Source organism: Triticum aestivum, chromosome 6D (genome assembly GCF_018294505.1).
Source record: "Triticum aestivum cultivar Chinese Spring chromosome 6D, IWGSC CS RefSeq v2.1, whole genome shotgun sequence".
Lineage (NCBI taxonomy): Eukaryota > Viridiplantae > Streptophyta > Magnoliopsida > Poales > Poaceae > Triticum > Triticum aestivum.
In genome coordinates, this window is record NC_057811.1 from 19158185 (window position 1) to 19180273 (window position 22089).

Consider the following 22089-nt stretch of genomic DNA (forward strand, 5'->3'; position numbering starts at 1 on the left):
TACAAACAAAGCAATGTTTGTTTGCAAGTATTAGTAAAAGTGTTTACTATGCATTTGACTGTTGGGAAAGGGATCCAGAAGAACGCCTGTCATATAATGAAAGGTGAATAAAACAACAACTTAAAGAGAAAGGAAGTGTCCAAAGGGTGTTAGTATGACTTACACGCCTAGGAAGTCCGGGGCTAATGCCACTCTTAAGTTGGGTGCTTCTTCTAAGAGTAGGAGAAATACTAAAAGTTAAACTGTTAGAAGTATAAAGGCAAAAGGAAAGAAGACTGGAATATCCAGCTCATGTATGAATGTCATACAAGTTTTTGATGTATAGAAGGCTGGTCAAAGATATAGTTCTTGCGAATTATGGTTAAACATGTTAATCACTAATTCTTGGGTATTGTGAGTTGATCACAAAATTGCCCGCTCGATTGCATTCTGTTGCAACTCGATGTAAGAACTACTATGGCCTAAAAGACTAGCTAGAAATGAGGTTAAGGTATACACAGGGAACATAGTAACTGTTACTATACCTTCCATCGGTGTATTGCCGTCTGTATTTATTTTCATAATTCATTTAGAGTTTTACAAACTCTATCCCATTGCATAAGGTATCTTGCAAGAAGGTTGTTCATAGGAGAACCTTTTATGTTCGATGTTATGAATAACACAAGGGCCATACTTTCATTATGAATGAGATGTATGTCATGAATATTGATAATAATACAATACCTCTGGGTTTACTTTCATAATTCATTTTAGAGTTTCATACACGCTAGCCCATTGCACAATGTTTGTTGCAAAAGAGTTGTTCATAAAAACAACAATTGTTGTTAAGTATTATGAATAACATGAAGGGCCATGCTTCCATCCAAGATGGCATGTATGTTATGAATATTGATGGAAATATGATACATCCATAACACTGACGCTAAATGTCGCAAGACTAAAAGAATACCACACAAGTGTGGCACTACATTTGGTCACATTGGAGAAACCCGCATGGAAAATTCCATTATGATGGATTTTGAAGTCTTTTTGATTTTGAATCATCTGACACTTGCAACTTTCCTCCGAAAAGTGAAGTGACTAAAATACCGTTCACAGGCCATAAGGAACGAACAACAAACTTATTAGTGATCATACATTTGATGTGTGTAGTCCGATAAGTGTTGTTAGTAGTGGATTTATTTATCTTCAGAAATGACTCATGTAGATATATGGATATTTACTTGATGAGACATAAGTCTGGATCTTTTGAAATCATTCAAAAGGTTTTCAAAAATGAAGTAGAAGTTATTGTAACAAGAAAATAATGTTTCTGCAATTTGATTGCACAAAGGAATATTTGAGTTACATGTTTAGCGAATGTCTGATGAGTTGTGAAAGGGGTTTCATAACTTGCACCTTCCGGAACACCACTGCAGGTGGAAAGTCTGTGGAGATGTAATCAAACCATTTATGAGATGGTAAGGTCAAAGATGACATAAATAAATTTGCCATTATCCCTTTTAAAGTGATGCTTTAAAGACTGCGGCTTTTACACTGAAAAGAGCTATATCGGGTCTGTTGAAATGAAGCCATGGTATGGTACGCCCAACCATGTTATATCTTTTCTTAACATTTGGAATATGGGGCTTGTGTAAAAGGTTACAAACCTATTCCAAATCAGACAAGTGCTACTTTGTAGGTTATACCAAAATGTTGGGTATTCCTCCCTCACTATACCGAGGCAAATAGTTTTGCCACGAAACGGTGTGCTTTTAAAGAGAATGGTTCTTTCAAAAAGGTGAGTGGGAGAATAGTGCAACTCGACGAGATAAACAGTATCTACGTCATCAGATCAAAGGAAAGAGACCTTGGAAGTAATTCCAGAGTTTCCTACTGCGACTGATACGGAAGTCTCTACAATAAAATGTATGAACTTCGGTCGAACTTGCAGCTGAACCACGTAGGCAAGGCTCGTGCAAACCTCTCAGGTGCGCAAACGAGATATTGTTGTTAGACAACATTATACCTACGATACACAAGGAAGCGTTGATGGGCCCTGACTCCGGAATTGGCTAAATGCCAATACAACCCGAGTTAGTTTCCATATAAGTGATTCAAGATTAAAACCTTGATACACCTTTCGGAAGACTTAGAGTCTAACGAATATTTATGGAACTTAAAACTGATACGGATAAAAATGTTTTATCCATAAAGCTCGACTTGTTGAAATAACAAGTTCAAGAGTTGACTACGATGAGGTTGTTTTCATCGTAGCGATGCTTAAAGTCGGTTCGGGTTGAACTAGCAATTAATACATATTTCAATCATGAGATATGAAACATGGATGATAAAAGGATTTCCATCTGATGGAAATGAAAGCTAGGACTTGTATATGATACAGTCCAAAGTAATTTGTCGATCCAGAGGATGCTAGTAGGTATGCAAACTTCAGAGTTCCAGCAATGGACAGAAGAGAGCAAAATGGAGTTGGAATCTTCGTGTTTTGATGAAATGGTCAAAGGGGTTTTGACTTCATCAATGGGTAACGAAGATGCTTGTAATTCAAGAAAGTAAGTGGGAGCGTAATAATATTTCTAAAAACCTTATGTGCTTGGCACATTGGTAATTGGAAATAAATTTCTTGACACGAATTAGGACTTCATTTGAAAATAGTTTTTCGATGAAGTGCTTAGGCTAAATAGCCTCAATATTAGGCATGATGATCTATGGAGATAGATTTACCTAATGGGGCTAAGCAATGAATACATATTGACAAGATGCTAAAACCTTTTAGCATTTAAAACGCCAAGGAGTGATTCTTGCCAAAGTCACATGGAAAGAGTTTTTGCAAGACTCGGTGTCCCAAAACACTGATGAGTAAAATACATGATGCAGATTCCACACACTTTTGTGTTTGGATTAATCATGTATTCCATGGTATGTAAAACAACCAGATATGTCCGATACTCCCATGGTGTTGCGAGTATGGATACTAAAGTGATCAAAGTACTGATCGTGGGACAACAGTGAAAGATGTCATTGAGTACTAGAGTAAGTACTGATGATATGTTTTCTTGCAAGCGGAGATCATGAAGAGTTCGTTGTAAAATGTTACATCGATAGTCTTCATCTTTTCACCGTGCGATTTTTGATTTAAGTTAAGGGTTTTGTGTAACACACAATGTGGTGGCACAGTTAGTTGGAATTTGTTCAAACTAGTTACTGTGGCGAATTCTATAACAAGGGCTAAGTATGTTGACGCTTTAGAAGCGACAAAGAAGATGTTGAATCATATAGTTCATTCATGAACTTAGTATAGTTCCAAGATGGCTTTTGACAATGGGACACTACTGCAGGTAGTTGCTCCATAACTCAGTCTGAGGAATCCAGGTTCGACCTGTGATTCACATACATACAAAGCCAAGTCCACACAAAATATGAATTTTGTGAAAACGTGAAAACGCGAGGACATGCAAAGATACACACGGAACTGAAGTCGTCAGATCCGTTGGACATCAGGCTATACCACAAGCGAAGCATATTTACACCGGTGTGCCACAGGTGTAAAGTGCATTAGCATTAACTAGATTATTGACTCTAGTGCAAGTGGGAGTCTGTAGGAGATATGCCCTAGAGGCAATAATAAATGATATTATTTATCTCCGAGTTCATAATTATGTTTATGTTCCATGCTATAACTGCTATGGTTCTCGAGTCTGCAATAACCACGAGGCTCGGAGGAAGACTCATATGCACGTGTGGAATAATAAACGGTAAAATGTATTCCTAGTCTGGCCTCTAAGACTAGCTCAAGTGTTGCATGATGGTTATGTTTTCCTGATCATGGGCATGTCTATGTCAGCAACCTTGAGGGCACAATGTTAAGAGAACATTTGTGTTGAATCGACCCGGCATGATGTTATGCTATGAGATTCATTCGTCACAAGTTTATTGGTACATAACACAGAGATGGTTAACGTTTGCATGATTCCTTAGACCATGAGAGTATCGAGTTTCTTCATGCTTGCTTCATGAACTTTGGGGTTTGTTAAACGTCATCCGTAAATGGGTGGCTATTACGGCGGCTTACGGGTTCATGGAAAAGTGTGTCAAGTAACTTGATAGCTCAAGATTGGGATTTGCTCCTCCGACGATGGAGAGATATCTCTGGGCCCTCTCGGTGTTACGGTATCCATCATCGTCTGGCCAGACACTTTGTGATTTGATCACGGGGATGCCGGAACACGATAACGAGAAAAGAGAACAATACCGGTAACGAGGTAACTAGCATAGTGGACAAGTTGTTGATCCACGGGAATGCCAACATGTCTCACCTCGGGTATTTGTAACATATCGCGAAGCAACAGGAATAGCACACGGCAACTGGAGGTTCACTCGAATATTTATTCGTGTGGGTATAGGGGTCAATATGGGTGTCCACGGCTCCGATGTTGATCATTGATCGGAAGGGGTTCCGGGTCATGTCTATACTTCACCGAACCTATAGGGTCACACGCTTAAGGGTCATCTATCTGCTGAATACTAGACAGGGAGTCTGAGAGAAAATCACCGAAAAAGTTTCGGACACCGAAAAGTTTCGGACAGCGGAATCGTACCGCAGAGAGAGGTCATCGGATAAGTTTCGATGATACCGAAAAGTTGTTTCGGGATACACCATTAAGTCAAATTGGTTTCGGCACATGCCTGATAATTCTTGGAGGATGCCAGAATCATTCTGGAAGCTTTTTGGAATTTTCTGAGATAAAAACCGGAAATGTTCCGGAGCTGCCGGAGCCACTTCAGATGCGTTTCGCAGATGAAAATCACTAAAACCGGAATTGTTTCGGAACGCGTTGAAAATCATTTTAGTGGGTACTGGAAATGTTCTTAGCCCACATAAATATTTTCAGTTCGATCAGACGCTGAAAAATGTCGTCGTGAATAGTGAAAATCAGCTTTATGGTTACTTTATGGAAAGCCACCTTTTGGGGCTTTGCTCCAAAAGGTCTTGGGGATGACATGGATGGATAGGAGCCATTTATTGGGCCCCTCATGGGGGTGTGGCCGGCCACATGGGGTATCCCCCCTTGGGGACCCTCTTGTTCCTTGGTTTCACTCCTAGGTCCTTGTGGAAGGACTTCATTCATGTGCATTTTGGGTTTTTTGTGAAACTACCCTACCCCCTTGGGATTTCCTATAAATAGAGGTGGAGGGGCAGCCCTCCACACTCATCCCTTGCTCTCATACACATGCCATGCATTATCTGGCTTCTTCTCTCCCTCCCATGAAAAGAGTTTCGTAGAGCCATAAGGCTGTCTGGGTTCCTGCCGGAACTAGTTCTGGACGGCGAAGCCCTGCCGGATAGATGACACCATATGTCTGCAACTCTGTAGAGAGATCATAGTTTCGGTCTTAGTTCGTGAGTGCCTCCCGAAGGGCTGTCCATGTGACCGTCCGAGATTTGAAGGTCCTCCCGAAGGGCTGTCCGAGTGACCGTTCGAGTTTCGAAGGTCCTCCCGAAGGGCTGTCCGCGACACCGTCCGGGGGGCTGTTCGACCGCCTCCCGGAGGGCTGTCTGAGGGGCAGATGAGGGTATACATCCTCGCGGTTGGGAGGTTGTAAATCCTAGCTGCGGGGATCTGCACCACCGATCGTCATCGACTCTACTTCCCGCTGCGCTACGAGTCGGTAACGAAAAAGATCAAACCTTGTATGCAGTCTCCATAGTGGTCCTGGGCTGGTGCGTAGGTCGATTTTTTTTTGTTTTCTGCTGCGTTCCCCTACAGTGGGCACAACCCACCAGGGCGCACCCCCCTCTCTTGGCGCGCCCAGGTGGGTTGTCCCCACTTGGTGGCCCCGCAGACGTCCCCCCGGATACTATAAATTCCTATTTTTCTAGAAAACAAATCGGGGAGAAAGAATTATCGCGATCCACGAGACGGAGCCGCCGCCACCTCATGTTCTTCATCGGGAGGCCAGATCCAGAGTCCGTTTGGGGCTCCAGAGAGGGGGATCTTCGTTCTTCGTCATCACCAACCCTTCTCCATCGCCAATTTCATGATGCTCCCCACCGGGAGTGAGTAATTCCTTCGTAGGCTCGCTGGTCGGTGAGGAGTTGGATGAGATTCATCATGTAATCGAGTTAGTTTTGTTAGGGCTTGATCCCTAGTATCCATTAGGTTCTAAGATTGATGTTGCTATGACTTTGCCATGCTTAATGCTTGTCACTTTGGGTCCGGGTGCCATGATTTCAGATCTGAACCATTTATGTTATCACCATTATATCCATGTTCTAGATCCGATCTTGCAAGTTATAGTCACCTACTACGTGTTATGATCCGGCAACCCCGGAGTGACAATAATCGGGACCACTCCCGGTGATGACCGTAGTTTGAGGAGTTCATGTATTCATCGTGTGTTAATGCTTTGTTCCAGTTCTCTATTAAAAGGAGTCCTTAATATCCCTTAGTTTCCAACAGGACCCCGCTGCCACGGGAGGGTAGGACAAAAGATGCCATGCAAGTTCTTTCCATAAGCACATATGACTATTTACGGAATACATGCCTACATTATATTGATGAACTAGAGCCAGTCCCGTATCGCCCTAGGTTATAACTGTCTTATGATGAATATCATCCAACAAGTCACTGATCCAATGCCTACTAATTTATCTTATATTGTTCTTGCTAAGTTACTACTGCTGCTGTTACCATCATCACTGCTACAAAAATACTACTATCACTGTTACCGTTACTGTTGCTACTGCTACTGCTACTGCTACCAAAACTATCATATTACTGTGCTACTGATCACTTTGCTGCAGATAATTAATCTCCAGGTGTGGTTGAATTGACAACTCAGCTGCTAATACCTTCAAATATTCTTTGGCTCCCCTTGTGTCGAATCTATAAATTTGGGTTGAATACTCTACCCTCGAAAACTGTTGCGATCCCCTATACTTGTGGGTTATCAAGACCTTTTTCTGGCGCCGTTGCCGGGAAGCTTAGCTATGTTTGTTGAGTCACTTGGGATTATTATCATATTATCACTATGAAGAATCTGAAGGATGCTAAAACTATGATTTTGCCCTCTAAGACGAGGGGAGGTAAGGAACTGCCATCCAGTTCTGCTTTAGATTCACCTTCTATTATAAGTAAACTTGCAACACCACATGCTATTAATTCTGATATGTCGCAAGTTATTGATGATGCTACTTCTGCTATGGATAATGCTTATGATGATGCTAGTACCTTGCTTGATGATGATGTGCCACTTGGTAAATTTCTTGATGAACAAATTGCTAGAGTAATACAACATGATGTTGTTGAATCAGATGATGAGCTTGAAACTGAAACTCCTGAAACACCTACTAGAACTAGCCTTCCTAGATATGAATTGCCTAAGGTACCGGAAGGTTATGTTATGAATGAGGAGACAACTAGAGATATTCTTGCTTGTAAGGATAGAGATGATCTATAGAAATTACTATGCAAGTTCAAAGAAAAATCTCTAAATGCTAGAATGAAATATGATCCTAAGTTTGCTACCTCACCTATCTTTATTACTGATAAGGATTATGAGTTCTTTGTCAACCCAGAGTTAATTACTTTTGCTGAATCCGATCCTTTCCATGGTTATGAAACTGAAACTGTTGTGGCACACCTTACTAAGTTGAATGACATAGCCACCCTTTTTACTCATGATGAGAAAACCCGCTATTACTATATTCCCAAATTATTCCCTTTCTCATTAAAGGGTGATGCTAAAGCTTGGTACAATACTCTTGCTCCTCGTTGTGTGCGTAGTCCCCAGGATATGATTTATTACTTCTCTGAAAAATATTTTCCTGCTCATAAGAAACAAGCTGCCTTACAGGGAAATATTTAACTTTGTGCAAACTAAAGAAGAGAGTCTCCCACAAGCTTGGGGGAGGCTTTGCCAGCTACTTAATGCTTTTCCTGATCATCCTCTTAAGAAAATTGAAATACTTGATATCTTCTATAATGGACTAACCGATGCTTCTAGGGACTTCTTAGATAGTTGTGCTGGTTGTGTTTTCAGGGAACGAACTGTTGGACAAGCTAAAGAATTATTGAATAACATATTGAAAATTATGATGATTGGACCATTCCTGAACCACCGCCTGAAACCACTCCGAAGAAGAGGGGTATATTATATCTCAGCCCCGAAGATATGCAAGAGGCAAAGAAATCTATGAAGGATAAAGGTATTAAAGCTGAAGATGTTAAAAATTTACCTCCTATTGAAGAAATACATGGGCTTGATACACCACCATTGCCTAAGGTGATAGAGGTAAATTCTTTAATGAAGTTTAATGATAATGATAACCCTCACAATATGCATCCTAGCCAATGTCTTTATGAGTTTGAGAATTACACTAGAGAGCAAGATCACTTCAATGCAAATGTTATGAAACAATTGAAATACAATTCTGATATGATTGCTCACTTGAGTGACTTGTTATTTAGAATATCAAATGATGTTAGAGGTGTTGGAAAGCATGCTTATATGGTTCAAACCCAGTTAGAACAAGTTGATAAATCTCAAAGAGAATTGCTTGATGAAATGAATCACAATCTGCATGACTTTGCTGTTAGAGTTGCAACTAGATGAGGTAAAATGACTCATGAACCACTTTATCGTGAGGGACACCCAAAAAGAATTGAACAAGATTCACAAAGAAATAACACTAGTGCACATAGTCCTTCTAGAAAGAAAAAGAAAAAGAAAAATGATAGGACATTGCATACTTCTAGTGAACCTGAAATAGAAGAACCTCCTGATAATAATAATGAAACTTCTATCTCTGATGCTGAAACTCAATCTGGTAATGAACATTCATCTAGCGATAATGAAAAAGATAATGCTGATGTTCATGAAGATGCTCAACCTAATAATGAAAAAGAACCAGATAATGATGTTGAGATAGAACCACCTGTTCATCTTGATAACCCACAATCTAAGAATAAAAGATATGATAAAAGAGACTTTGTGGCTAGGAAACACGGTAAAGAAAGAGAACCATGGGTTCAAAAACCTATGCCTTTTCCACCCAAGTCAACTAAAAGGAAAGATGATGAGGAATTTGAACGCTTTGTTGAAATGCCGAGGCCAGTCTTTTTGCATACTCGCTTTACTGATATCTTGAAAATGCCTCCTTATGCAAAGTATATGAAAGACATCATCACTAATAAGAGAAAAATACCAGAAGCTGAAATGTCGACTATGCTTGCTAATTATACTTTTAAAGATGGAGTACCTAAAAAACTTGGAGATCCGGGAATACCAACTATACTTTGCTCTATCAAGAAGAATTATGTGAAAACTGCTTTTTGTGATTTAGGAGCTGGTGTTAGTGTTATGCCTTTCTCTTTATATAAAATACCTGATTTGAATAAACTAACACCTACTGAGATATCTTTGCAAATGGCTGACAAATCAACTGCCATACCTATCGGTATTTGTGAGGATGTGCCGTTGTTGTTGCTAATGTTACTATTTTGACTGACTTTGTTATACTTGAGATGCCCGAGGACGACAACATGTCGATTATCCTTGGTAGACCCTTCTTGAATACTGCAGGGGCTGTTATTGATTGCAATAAAAGCAAGGTCACTTTTCATATCAATGGTAATGAGCATACGGTGCACTTTCCGAAAAAACAATTCCAAGTGAATGGTATTAATGTTATTAAAAAATCTCCGACAATCACTATTGGAAGTTTTCAACTACCTCTACCTACTGTCAAAAATAAATATGAAATACTTATTGTTGGGGAAATGCAAATCCCCATTGAAGTAACTTAGTGATTTACAAAAGTTATTCGATTTCATGCTAATCGAAAGTGGTTGTTAATAAGACTTGATCAACCTTATTAATGGATCATTTTTGAGCGGTATGAAGTTGATGAATTTAGTAAACGCTACTTTATGTCCCGACCTTTTTATTTTCAGTTTTTATTAGTTAAATAAAATAAAACGCCATGTTTTGTCCGTTTTCTGATTTTCCCGTGCAGTAAAAAAATGACCCAAAAATAAAAGTTCTCAGAATGCTCTGAAAATTTAATACGATTTTTTCTGAATATTTCTGAATTTTTGGTGCAAATAATACCAGAGGGAGGTGCACCAGGTGGGCACAACCCACCTGGGCGCGCCTGGACCGCCAGGCGCGCCCTGGTGGGTTGTGGTCCCCATGTGGCCCCCCTCACTTATCCCTTCATCCCATATCATCACTTACCTCCAGAAAAAAAATCTCCATTGCTCTGTCTCCCATGTTCTTGCTCTCAAACCCGTGGATTTCGATCTCTTTGCTCGAAGCTCCATTTCCAAAACTGTTTCGGGGGATTGTTGCTTGGTATGTGACTCCACCGTTTGTCCAATTAGTTTTTGTTTTAGTGGTTTACATTTTGAATAATTAGCTACTCTTGGTGCTGCCGTAGATGAGCTTGCATGTTGAATTCTTAGAGTTCTAAGTAGTTTGAATGCTTGCTATGGCCTCTATATATCCCTATGAGTAATTGCTATCAATTTTACAATGTTTTGTTGAGAAAAATTTTGGACTAAAAATTTCAGAATTTTTGTTCATAGCAGAGGATGAATATCTTTAGGAAGTTTGCCACTAAGAAGAACTCCAAGGGTGTTATTGGGGAGTCTTCTGATAGTGATGTCCATCCTCGGAGGTTGGCGGAGATGAGGGCAGATATAGGATTATGCCTACGAACATCATCACCTATCGGAACGCTCGGGTTGCTGCAGAGGCTGAGGAGGAGCCTCATCAGTGGGACCAGTGGATGCCCGCTCCTCCATATCCTAACTACCATCGAGGCTACTGATCGATTACCAAGCTAGGCCAAAATCCTAAGCTTGGGGGAGTACGTGTTTCTCACTGACATTACATTCATGTCCACTTATTTCTATTTGTCGGCGTTCACACTTCTTCATTGTATCATCCATGTTAGAATTTATTTTCTTTCTTTCTTCTTGTGTGTTTGAAAAACTTTAGAAAAACCAAAAAAATTAGCTGTAGTAGTTTACCTTCTTTGCATGCTTAGTTGTTTTACTAAAAAGAAAACCCAAAAAGATTTCCTTGTTCTTCTTTTGCTTGTTGGGAGCTCTCCCGTGTAAATAGTTTTTCTCGTTTTTGCTTTCCCTTTATTTGCTTCTTCCAGATAAAACCGAAAACTTCAAAAATATTTCAGTGTGTTTCTCCGAACTTCTTTTCTTTTTAGTCGTACCAAGGAGAAGACCACGATGAAAATGATGAGTGGCTCTCATATGAATAATTGTTGATCTAATAAAGAGCTCATTTTACCTTGTCTTTTCTTGTTGAATAAAATGTTTGCAGATTCTAGCTTAGTCCTCGGCATTCTTGCACTATCATTATTCTCATATCGTTTGGTCTTGCAAGTGAAAGGCAATAATGACGATATTCAATGAACTGGCCGTGGCAGAGAGAAACAGGTATGAACTCGATTTGTTCTGTTTGTGTAAATATGTTTAACTTAGTATCCATGATTCAGCCCATTATGATTAAACATGTTTGCAATGACAATTAGAGATTCTAGTTTCTCATGATTCATCTTGGATATCAACATTGTGTTAAAATGATTGTGATGTAGTATGATGATATGGTATCCTCCTCTGAATGTTCTAGTGGCTTGACTTGGCACATGTTCATGCATGTAGTTGAATGAAAACCAACATAGCCTCTATGATATTTATGTTCATGGTGATCATATCCTACTCATGCTAGTGTCCAATGTTACTTATGCATAATGCATGTTTATGACCGTTGTTGCTCTCTAGCTGGCCGCTTCCCAACCTATTTGCTAGGCTTCGCCTATACTAAGCGGGAATACTGCTTGTGCATCAAAATCTTACAACTCCAGTTATTCCAGATGAGTCCACTATACCTACCTATATGCAGTATTACCCTGCCGTTCCAAGTAAATTTGCATGTGCCATCTCTAAAAACTTCAAATAAAAATCCCTTTTGTGTGCCTGGATCGTCCATGGAACGACAGGAGGTGGTCGGTATCTTCCATGCTAAGCGGGTTATTCTCAGGTCGAGTGTTTATTCACTTGCCATCGCACGAGAAAAGAGCGGTAATAGGGGTGCCCAGTCCCAAACTGCCGAGTCATAACCTTTACTTTTCCGCTTGGGGACCGCTACTAGCGTGTTTAGCATGGAAGATATTGATAACTGATGGTCGTGAAGTGAATATGAAGGGTGCATGTCTCAAAATATCATTTACCTCTATTTTAAAACTTGAGCTCTGGCACCTCTGCAAATCACTGCTTCCCTCTACGAAGGGACTATCTATTTACTTTTATGTCGTGTCATCACCTTCTAAAATAAGCTCTAGAACCTGAGAGCACAGCTGTCATGACTTATGCATTGTGTGTAGCTAATGTTGGGTGCATCATGACTGGATCTTTTCTACCATGAATTACAATGTTTAGTCGCTGCTTGAACTTTAGAGGTGCTCTACATTTATGTTTTGCAGTCTCAGAAAGGGCTAGCGAGATACCACTATTGTCATATTATATCATGGTTGTTTTGACAACGTGTTGCTATTTGAGATATCTTATTATTGCTCGCTAGCTGATTATGTCATTGATATGAGTTAATATAATCTTTAAGAGTTATTGTCGACATGGTTAGTTATAATGTTGGCTGAAAACCTGGGTGCTGTTTAAGCTTATTTATGCAAACAAGAGCAAAAGAGTTCGTAAAAGTTTCTCTTTTTCGCTTTCAGTTTGTCAACTGAATTGCTTGAGGACAAGCAAAGGTTTAAGCTTGGGGGAGTTGATACGTCTCCAAAGTATCTACTTTTCCTAATGCTTTTCCTCTTGTTTTGGCCTCTAATTTGCATGATTTGAATGAAACTAACCCCGGACTGACGCTGTTTTCAGCAGAACTACCATGGTGTTATTTTTGTGCAGAAATAAAAGTTCTCGGAATGGAACAAAACTTTGCGAGGACTTTTTTATACAATAAAATAGAATTTATGGAGCCAAGACCTGCCGGAGACGGGCACCTGGGTGAGCACAACCCACCAGGGCACGCCCCCCTCTCCTAGCGCGCCCAGGTGGGTTGTCCCCACCTGGTGGCCCCACATATGTTCCCCCGGATACTATAAATTCAGATTTTTCTAGAAAAAATCGGGGAGAAAGAATTATCACGATCCACGAGACGGAGCCGCTGCTGCCTCCTGTTCTTCATCGGGAGGCCAGATCTGGAGTCCGTTTGGGGCTCCGGAGAGGGGGGTCTTCGTTCTTCGTCATCACCAACCCTCCTCCATCACCAATTTCATGATGCTCCCCACCGGGAGTGAGTAATTCCTTCGTAGGTTCGCTGGTCGATGAGGAGCTGGATGAGATTCATCACGTAATCGAGTTAGTTTTGTTAGGGCTTGATCCCTAGTATCCACTATGTTGTATGATTGATGTTGCTACGACTTTGCCATGCTTAATGCTTGTCACTTTGGGCCCGGGTGCCATGATTTCAGATCTGAACCATTTATGTTATCACCATTATATCCATGTTCTAGATCCGATCTTGCAAGTTATAGTCACCTACTACGTGTTATGATCCGGCAACCCCTGAGTGACAATAATCAGGACCACTCTCGGTGATGACCGTAGTTTGAGGAGTTCATGTATTCATCGTGTGTTAATGCTTTGTTCCGGTTCTCTATTAAAAGGAGGCCTTAATATGTCTTAGTTTCCAATAGGACCCCGCTGCCACGGGAGGGTAGGACAAAAGATGTCATGCAAGTTCTTTCCATAAGCACGTATGACTATTTACGGAATACATGCCTACATTATAACTGGAGCTAGTGCCGTATCGCCCTATGTTATAACTGTCTCATGATGAATATCATCCAACAAGTCACCGATCCAATGCCTACGAATTTATCTTATATTGTTCTTGCTAAGTTACTACTGATGCTGTTACCATCATCACAACTACAAAAATACTACTAACACTTTTTACCGTTACTATTGCTACTGCTACTACTACCAAAACTATCATATTAATGTGCTACTGATCACTTTGCTGCAAATAATTAATCTCCAGGTGTGGTTGAATTGACAACTCAGCTGCTAATACCTTCAAATATTCTTTGGCTCCCCTTGTGTCGAATCTATAAATTTGGGTTGAATACTCTACCCTCGAAAACTGTGGCGATCCCCTATACTTGTGGGTTATCAGTGCGCCGCGTCGCCTGACGGAGATTCGGTGGTGGAGCGGCCTGCGATCCCGAAGAGGATGGTACCTACGATGTTACCACCGATCCCCAGGGGATTCGGCTGCAGTGCTGGCCCCAAGAGGTGGACACATGAAATATCGGCTGTGTAGGCCAATTTCTTCACCGTTTGACGCCAATTTTTTTCCTGTTGCTTCATCACTCCCTGCCTCATCACACGCCTCACAAACATGGTTAGAAGAGTTATTAAAGTGATCATCGCAATTGTCCTCCCCATGAGAGATGGAAGATAGATGTGGTGGAAGGAGAAGGATTTCTTGGCGAAGAAGAGCACCGACATTAGAGTGGTGATCCGCGAAAGGGAAGACAGTCTCATCGAAAATGAAATCAAAAGAGATATATACTCGACCGGTAGGAACATCAAGGCACTTGACACCTTTGTGTTGGGCACTGTAACCCAAGAAAACACATTGTTTTGAGAAAAACATAAGTTTGTGAGTATTATAAGGACGAAGATTAGTCCAACAAGCACAGCCAAAAACTCGGAGTGAATGATAGGTGCAAAATGTTAGGTGCACAAGCACATCCTTCATGATGTAACATTAACCACTAATTTATATTGTAATGTGTAATAAAATAATATTCATAGTCAAAGTTTTAGAAGTTCGATTGAAGGTAGGTGCAAAATGTTACTTATTATGATATGCATGGAGCATTTCATAAAAGACTACGACCGACTACTTTGTGAACATTTCTAGATAGTAACTCTGCATGAATGTTCAAATCTATATATACATAAATAGACATAAGCAATGTATTCAACCACTCGACATGCTTCTCAAATGAGGCAAAAAAAATTATCCTCGATGTAACCAGCCATAAATTGAATGATTTGTGATTTATAACTCCGTTTGTTCATACATTATAAAAATATGTCAGCATTTTATCTTATGATATATAGTAAATGCATGAGTTTAGTTTATGGAAAGTTGGCCATAACTGATTCATAGAAATACATTTCCTTACGAATTAGTTTTTGGATGTATGTTAGGTCTAAGGTGATATTTTGCAACTAGCCCGTGCGAACGCACGGGTTCACAACTAGTTCTCATAACTATGAGCTTTTCTATCAATTGCTCGGCAGTAATTTGTTCACCCACCGTAATACATGCTATCTTGAGAGAAGCCACTAGTGAAACCTACGCCCCCGGGTCTATTTTACATCATATTAGTTTCCCGTCAACTTGCCAATTTCTGTCGCCGTTCTTTTATTTTGCAATCTTTACTTTCCAATCTATACAACAAAAATACCAAAAATATTTACTTTACTATCTTTATTAGATCTCACTTTTGCGAGTGACCGTGAAGGGATTGACAACCCCTTTATCGCGTTGGTTGCAAGGTTCTTGATTGTTTGTGCAGGTACTAGGTACCTTGCGTGTTATCTCCTACTGAATTGATACCTTGGTTCTCAAAAACTGAGGGAAATACTTACGCTACTTTGCTGCATCACCCTTTCCTCTTTAAGGGAAAACCAACGCATGCTCAAGAGGTAACAGAGACCTGCTGCGGCCTCGTGCAACAAGATTAGTAGAGGACTTGAAGGTTCCTGCCCCGTTCCATGGAACATCTCGACATGTTGGTCAAAGTAAGAGACCATCCCAAAGAGATCGTCCATGGACAGGGGTTCCGTGCGCACATCGAGCGCTGATATGAGAGGTTGGTATTCCATATCCAGCCCCCCAGTGATGAAGGAGAGAAGCACTTGGTCGGCGATGGGCTTTCTAGCAGCAACTAGTCCATCAGAGAGGGATCTCATCTGGCTGAAGTAGGTGGAGGTGTTTTGGGAATGTTTCTGGGCATTGGAGAGGGCTATGCGGCAGTTATTCTCACGGGAGCGGGATTGGGCTACAAACATCTTTGCTAGGGCAGACCAGATGGCATGAGATTTCTCTAAAGATGCTACTTGAACAAGAACTTCCTTGGAGAGGTTAAGCAGAAGGTAGGCCACGATCTGTTGGTCCTGGACAAGCCCAGCACTACAGGAATCAGCTACTTTGCCGTCTGCCACGACAGACGACAAAGGCAAGGATGGCGGACGGCAAAGGCCTTTGCCGTCTGCCGCGGACGGCAAAAGGCTCCGGCAAAGTAGGCATCGGTAAAGAGCTTCTTTGCCGTCTGCTTTCTGAAACGGACGGCAAAGGGGCCTTTGCCATCAGCGGCTGACGACAAAGAAAGCCGACGACAATAAATGTGCTGTTAGTCCGTTAGGCGGCTAACGGCAGCCTTTGCCGTCCGCCGCTGACGGCAAAGAGCATCTGGCCTTTGCCGTCCGCCGAATGACGTCAGCTGGACGTCACTGCGGGACAAGCCTTTGCCGCCTGCTGCTGTAAGCAAATGTGGGCATTCTTTGCCGTCCGCCGCTGTAGGCAAACTGACCAAATGTGGGCATTCTTTGCCGTCCGCCGCTGTGGCCGCCACGTGGCTTCTTTGCCGTCCGCGGCAGACGGCAAAGGCGCCTTTGCCATCAGCGGCTGACGGCAAAGGTGCCTCTTTTTTCTGTTTTTTTTCTAAATCCAGCAATTTTCACAGCAAATATATGACATATATATATATATTTCACAGGGCTATTTAACAGCAAACATATGACATATCCAGCACATAAGTTTCATCGTGCATACATATATAGTTCCATCCATTCTTTCATAGCAAGTTGCACATACACATTGTTCCATCCATACATATTACAATGCAAAGTTTCATCAAGATAGCAAGTTCCATCATAGCAAGCTAGAAGAATACTAGAGGAGAATGAAAGAAAAAACAAGCACTCCATCATAGCAAGCTAGATTCCGTGAAGTGAATGAAATCTGCAAAATGGCAAATAAGAAAGTTAGAAAAAGGTGACTAGAAGAAGAAGTATATGCCATTTATGAGCTCACTTAGGTGAAATGGATCATTTATGAGCTAACTTAGTTGAAATGGATCGTTTATGAGCTAACCTAGGTGAAATAGATCGTTTATGAGCTAACTTAGGTATAATGCATCATTTTAGAGCTAACCTAGGTAAGATGGGTCATTTTGGAGCTAACCTAGGTGAAATGGATCGTTTTTGAGCTAAGTAAGGTGAAATGGATCGTTTATGAGCTAACCTAGGTGAAATAGATCGTTTATGAGCTAACTTAGGTAAAATGCATCATTTTAGAGCTAACCTAGGTGTGATGGGTCATTTTGGAGCTAAACTAGGTAAAATGGATCGTTTGTGAGCTAACCTAGGTGAAATGGATTGTTTATGAGCTAATCTAGGTAAAATGGGTCATCTTGGAGCTAACTTGGGTAAAATGCATCATTTTGGAGCTAACCTAGGTAAGATGGGTCATTTTGGAGCTAACCTAGGTAAAATGGGTCATTTTAGAGCTAACATAGGTAAAATGGATCATTTTGGAGCTAGTCTAGGTAAAATGGGTCATTTTAGAGCTAACTTGGGTAAAATGGATCATTTATGAGCTAACGAAGGTATAATGGGTCATTTTAGAGCTAACTTAGGTAAAATGGATTGTTTATGAGCTAACTAAGCTAATTATGCCATTTTTGACATAAGTAAGCTAAGTACATGTCATTATTGAGCAAACCTAGTTAACTAAGCATACTAGAGCTAACTTAGGTCATTTTCGAGGAAACAAAGCTAAGTATAGATCGTTTTAGAGCTAACTTAGGTAAAATGGATGGTTTTGGAGGTCAGTAAGCTTATTAAGTCATTTTGGAGGAAAAGAAGCTAACTCTAGGTCATTGTGGTAAGCATATTGGAGGAAATAAGGCTAAGTCTAGGTCTTTATATGCATTTGTTAAGCAAAACACTAGAGAAACTTACCATGATCATGGAGGTGTAGGAGCGGGCTGGCTCGTGCCGGTAGCTGGAGAAGGATCGTGCGATACTTGTCTGGAGTTACGCTGCACCAAAGATCATTTCCAATGTCTCGTTAGCATGATGAAACTCAAATGTTAAGACTAGCAAGTAATGTCCATTCAAATTAAACTCACCGTGGTCCTAGGAGCAATCACTGGCATCGGCGGAGCGGTCTGACCGGTCTTCTCGCACACAGACTGCACATTTGGTATTGACGACTCAGTCATACTAGTTAGTAATGAGACAAACACTACATGAATGTTTTGGCTAATCTGCAGAAGAAACTTACCACAAGGAGCTCGTACATGGCCCTTGCCTGCATGTCATTCCGTGCCCTCTCCTCCTCCAACATCGTTGTCGTCCTCTCCTCCAACTCCCGCTGCCTCTCCGCCGCCTCCGCCAGAAGTTTCTCCGTTCTATCTCTCTCACTCTGTATAGCAGCCTGCAACACCACTCCTCGTTACCATTTGTAATCATTGATGGAAGCACAGACAATGTAATGGAGAAAGATAGCTGAGTACGTATAACTAACCTTGATGGCGAGTTGGACTGGCCGTTCACGAGGCCTTATCTCAAGAGCGGAGCTCGACTGGCGCGCCTTGATCTCCGGGAGAGTGCTAGGACAACGGATAAGTCCATCTCCAATGGCTATGGAACCATGGGACCTCCCGCCACCAGATATCATCACCAGCTCTGGATCAATGGGACCCTGGCTTGGGTTAAAGTCCTCCCCCTTTCCTCGCCTTCCCCTCATCTCTATATTTCACGAGCTTGTTGTGGGAGGAGATGTTGGTGAAGTTGTTTGCATCATCGAGGTCAGATGGAGAGAATGCCTTGACTTTCTTGAAGGAGGCAGTGTGGGCCATGGCATACAGGTCGTACACCTCTGGCACCTTATCCGCCTTATTGTAGCGTGCCTGAAAGAGAGAAACAAAGTAAATTAGTAATTAAAGGGCTCAAGCTAGCATGATGAATGAATTGCATGAATCATGAAGCAAACCACATACCCAGTTCCGCCCGATCTGATATAAGTTGGAGCTGCCTTGATGGTGTGGCACACCTTCCATTTGGGCACGTTTGTCCTTGGCCGCGTTGTGGACGGCTAGCCATTCTTTTGAGCACCACTCATTGACCAACACCTCCCAACAATCCATCCGATCCGCACACCATCTCGGAGGCGCCTAAGTTAGCAAATAGAAACTTGAGCGCTACGGCTATGAATTACTAAATGAAGGAAGTAAGTACAAGGCCTTAAGAATTACCTTCATGTACTGCTCCTTACTCAGGAACTTATCGCGGCACGCCGGCTTGGGCTTCTTGATACCACGCAAGGCGTAGTAGTCTCGAACAGCCTGCACCCGAGCCTCGTGCCGTAAGTTCTGTAGTAGGCGCTTGCAGACGTTCTCGATAACATTTGCCGCCTCCTCCTCGTATCCCTCCTCACACCTGTAGAATGTCTGCAATCAAATGAGACAATATTGATTAGTACAATTAATAACTAGCTAGTTGAAGATTTTTAAATGTGTAAAGGAGAAATTACCCAGAACTTTCTGATCACCACGTCCGCCCTCGTGTCGCACAAGGCACCGTCGATAATCTCACCCGGCGGGGCCGGGGCAGCCAAGTAGTGCTCCCAGCTCAATCCAAGCTCTGGAAGCCGACCCTCACCAGGTAACGTGACAAACCCCGGGAAGTTTTGCCGGCAAAGCACTCCAAGGACGGAGTTGGGCCGGCGGACCTTCTCATGGTGGTCCCAACCCCTGCAGCATGACAAGGCCAACACATTAGATATTTGAAGAAACTTGAATGCAGAAGGTACAAAAAGATTAAATGCACTTACCTCTCCCCATCAGGGAAAATCAACCACCTCTGCTCGCGGGTCGCTGGCACGGACGGGAGCCGTGTAAAACCACGCTGGTAGATGGTGCCCCCCTCCTCCTCAATATCAGTCGGCTCCCCACCATCATCAGCATGGCCACTCGGCCCCTCAGGCTCATCCGGCCAGGTACCCCATCTAGACGTGTGCTCCTCCGGGGTCTCATGGGCCGAAGGCCCGTCGACCCGAGGCTCGTGGGCCGAAGGCTCATGGACCGGAGTCCGTGTAGCCTCCTCCTCGGACGAGTCCACCCTAGTAGTCACGTGCTCGGGTGAAACAGCTGGGGGTGGCGGCGAGGAAGACGCCCTAGCAGTCACCCTACCTCCTCTCCTGCGACCACGTGCTCCAACTTCTCTCTTCTTCCCTCCCTTACCTCGTCCCCTGCTGGGCACCGCTGTCGACGAAGAAGGGCCCGGCGGTGTCGCCATACTGTCCAGCAACGCTCGGCAGAGAGGTGCGTGTGGAATGGAAGACCTCCCACCAAGCGCCGACGAAGAAGGGGCCTCGGAGCGCTCCCGACCAGCGCCCACCATCTTTCAACACCTGCCATGACAAAGAGTAAACGAAATTAGTACAACATAAAAAAATACCGACATGAATAATAATATGTATATCACTTAAGTGTATCATCATCAAGTACAACATAAAAAAATTGAATACCTGACACTACTAATAATCTCGATCACTATCATCAATAAATGCATAATCATCATCATCACTATAATCAATGACGGGCTCATAGGGTTCAGTGGCATCAACATGTGGAAGGCCACCTTGACGTAATCGGTCAAGCATTGAAAGGTCATCCGCAGCAGTAACCTCTTCTTGTTCCGGCTCTTCTTGTTCCTCCTCTGGGTTGATGTCGGATTCACAGTCGCTGTTTACTTCAATGTTTTGGGGTGAAGTATAGCGGTTCTTGAAACGTTTTTTGGAATGACGTGTCTCTTGGAAGAATTCTCCTTCATATTTGTCTGGGTTAATGTGAGGTCCATAATCCTCTTCCTTTGGGGGAGATAGTCTAGCACGTGGCGGCACTTCATAAATGACATCCCAACCTTTCAGATTTGGATTAGTTTGGCAGGCCCACGGTAGATAGAATACTTGGGTCGCCTGTTGAGCCATAATATAGACATCAGGAACATCTAAATGGGTGCTTTGTTTGATTTCAACTAGCCCTATATGTTCATGAGTCCTTCTAGTCTCCTTCGGCTGAAACCAATAACATTTGAAGAGTACGACATTCGGTGGGTTGTCACCATAGAATAGAAGTTCATAAATTGCTTCAACTCTCCCATAATACTCGGTACCTCCTTCGCCGATAGCAGATACACAACAATTTGTAGACTTTCGGTCGGCCATAGATAGCTCTTTGCCATAGGTACGAAAGCGATACCCGTCGATGTCGTATTTGTCAAATGAACGGACCTTATAGTCAAAACCATTAGCGACTTGTCTCAATTCGGCGTCCATAGACTCTGAATTAGCCTACAAGTTTAATACGAAAGGATTGTTGCATTAGGCAGAAATTAGCGAATGAAATGAAATGGTCTAATAGAAATTACCGTTTGTTTGAACCAAGAGATGAAACCGGGATAGCCACCTCCTTGCTTTGCGAGAAGCTCATACTCTTCGATGGAATCCTTTTGGATCACCGCTCCATACGAGAATATGGCGACGTATCGACTGTATGAAATATCTAGGAATAAGAGCAGTTCAAAGGAAATAGAAGTTGCAAAACAATGTACCGAGAACTTACTCGATGTACGGCCGCACTTCTGTCAGGTTGTTGAAGATATACAACGTAATGGTCCGCCATTCTTCGTTATCCAAAGATACTGGTTTCGAACCACTGGCTGGTGCAAGATTCCCTTTGAATAGGCTGAGGTTGGATCCACCCTTTTGAGGTTCGTTAGCATTGTACCGAGGCTTCGGATTATGCAAATGACGATTTTTGGCTTCGTAGTGTGGTGTCACGAAGTTTGCCGCCTCCTCAGTGATGAATGCCTCAGCCATCGATGCTTCAATTCTATGTTTATTTTTACATTTTTGTCGAGGCGTCTTCTGCATCCTCTCAGTTGGGTAGCACCAACG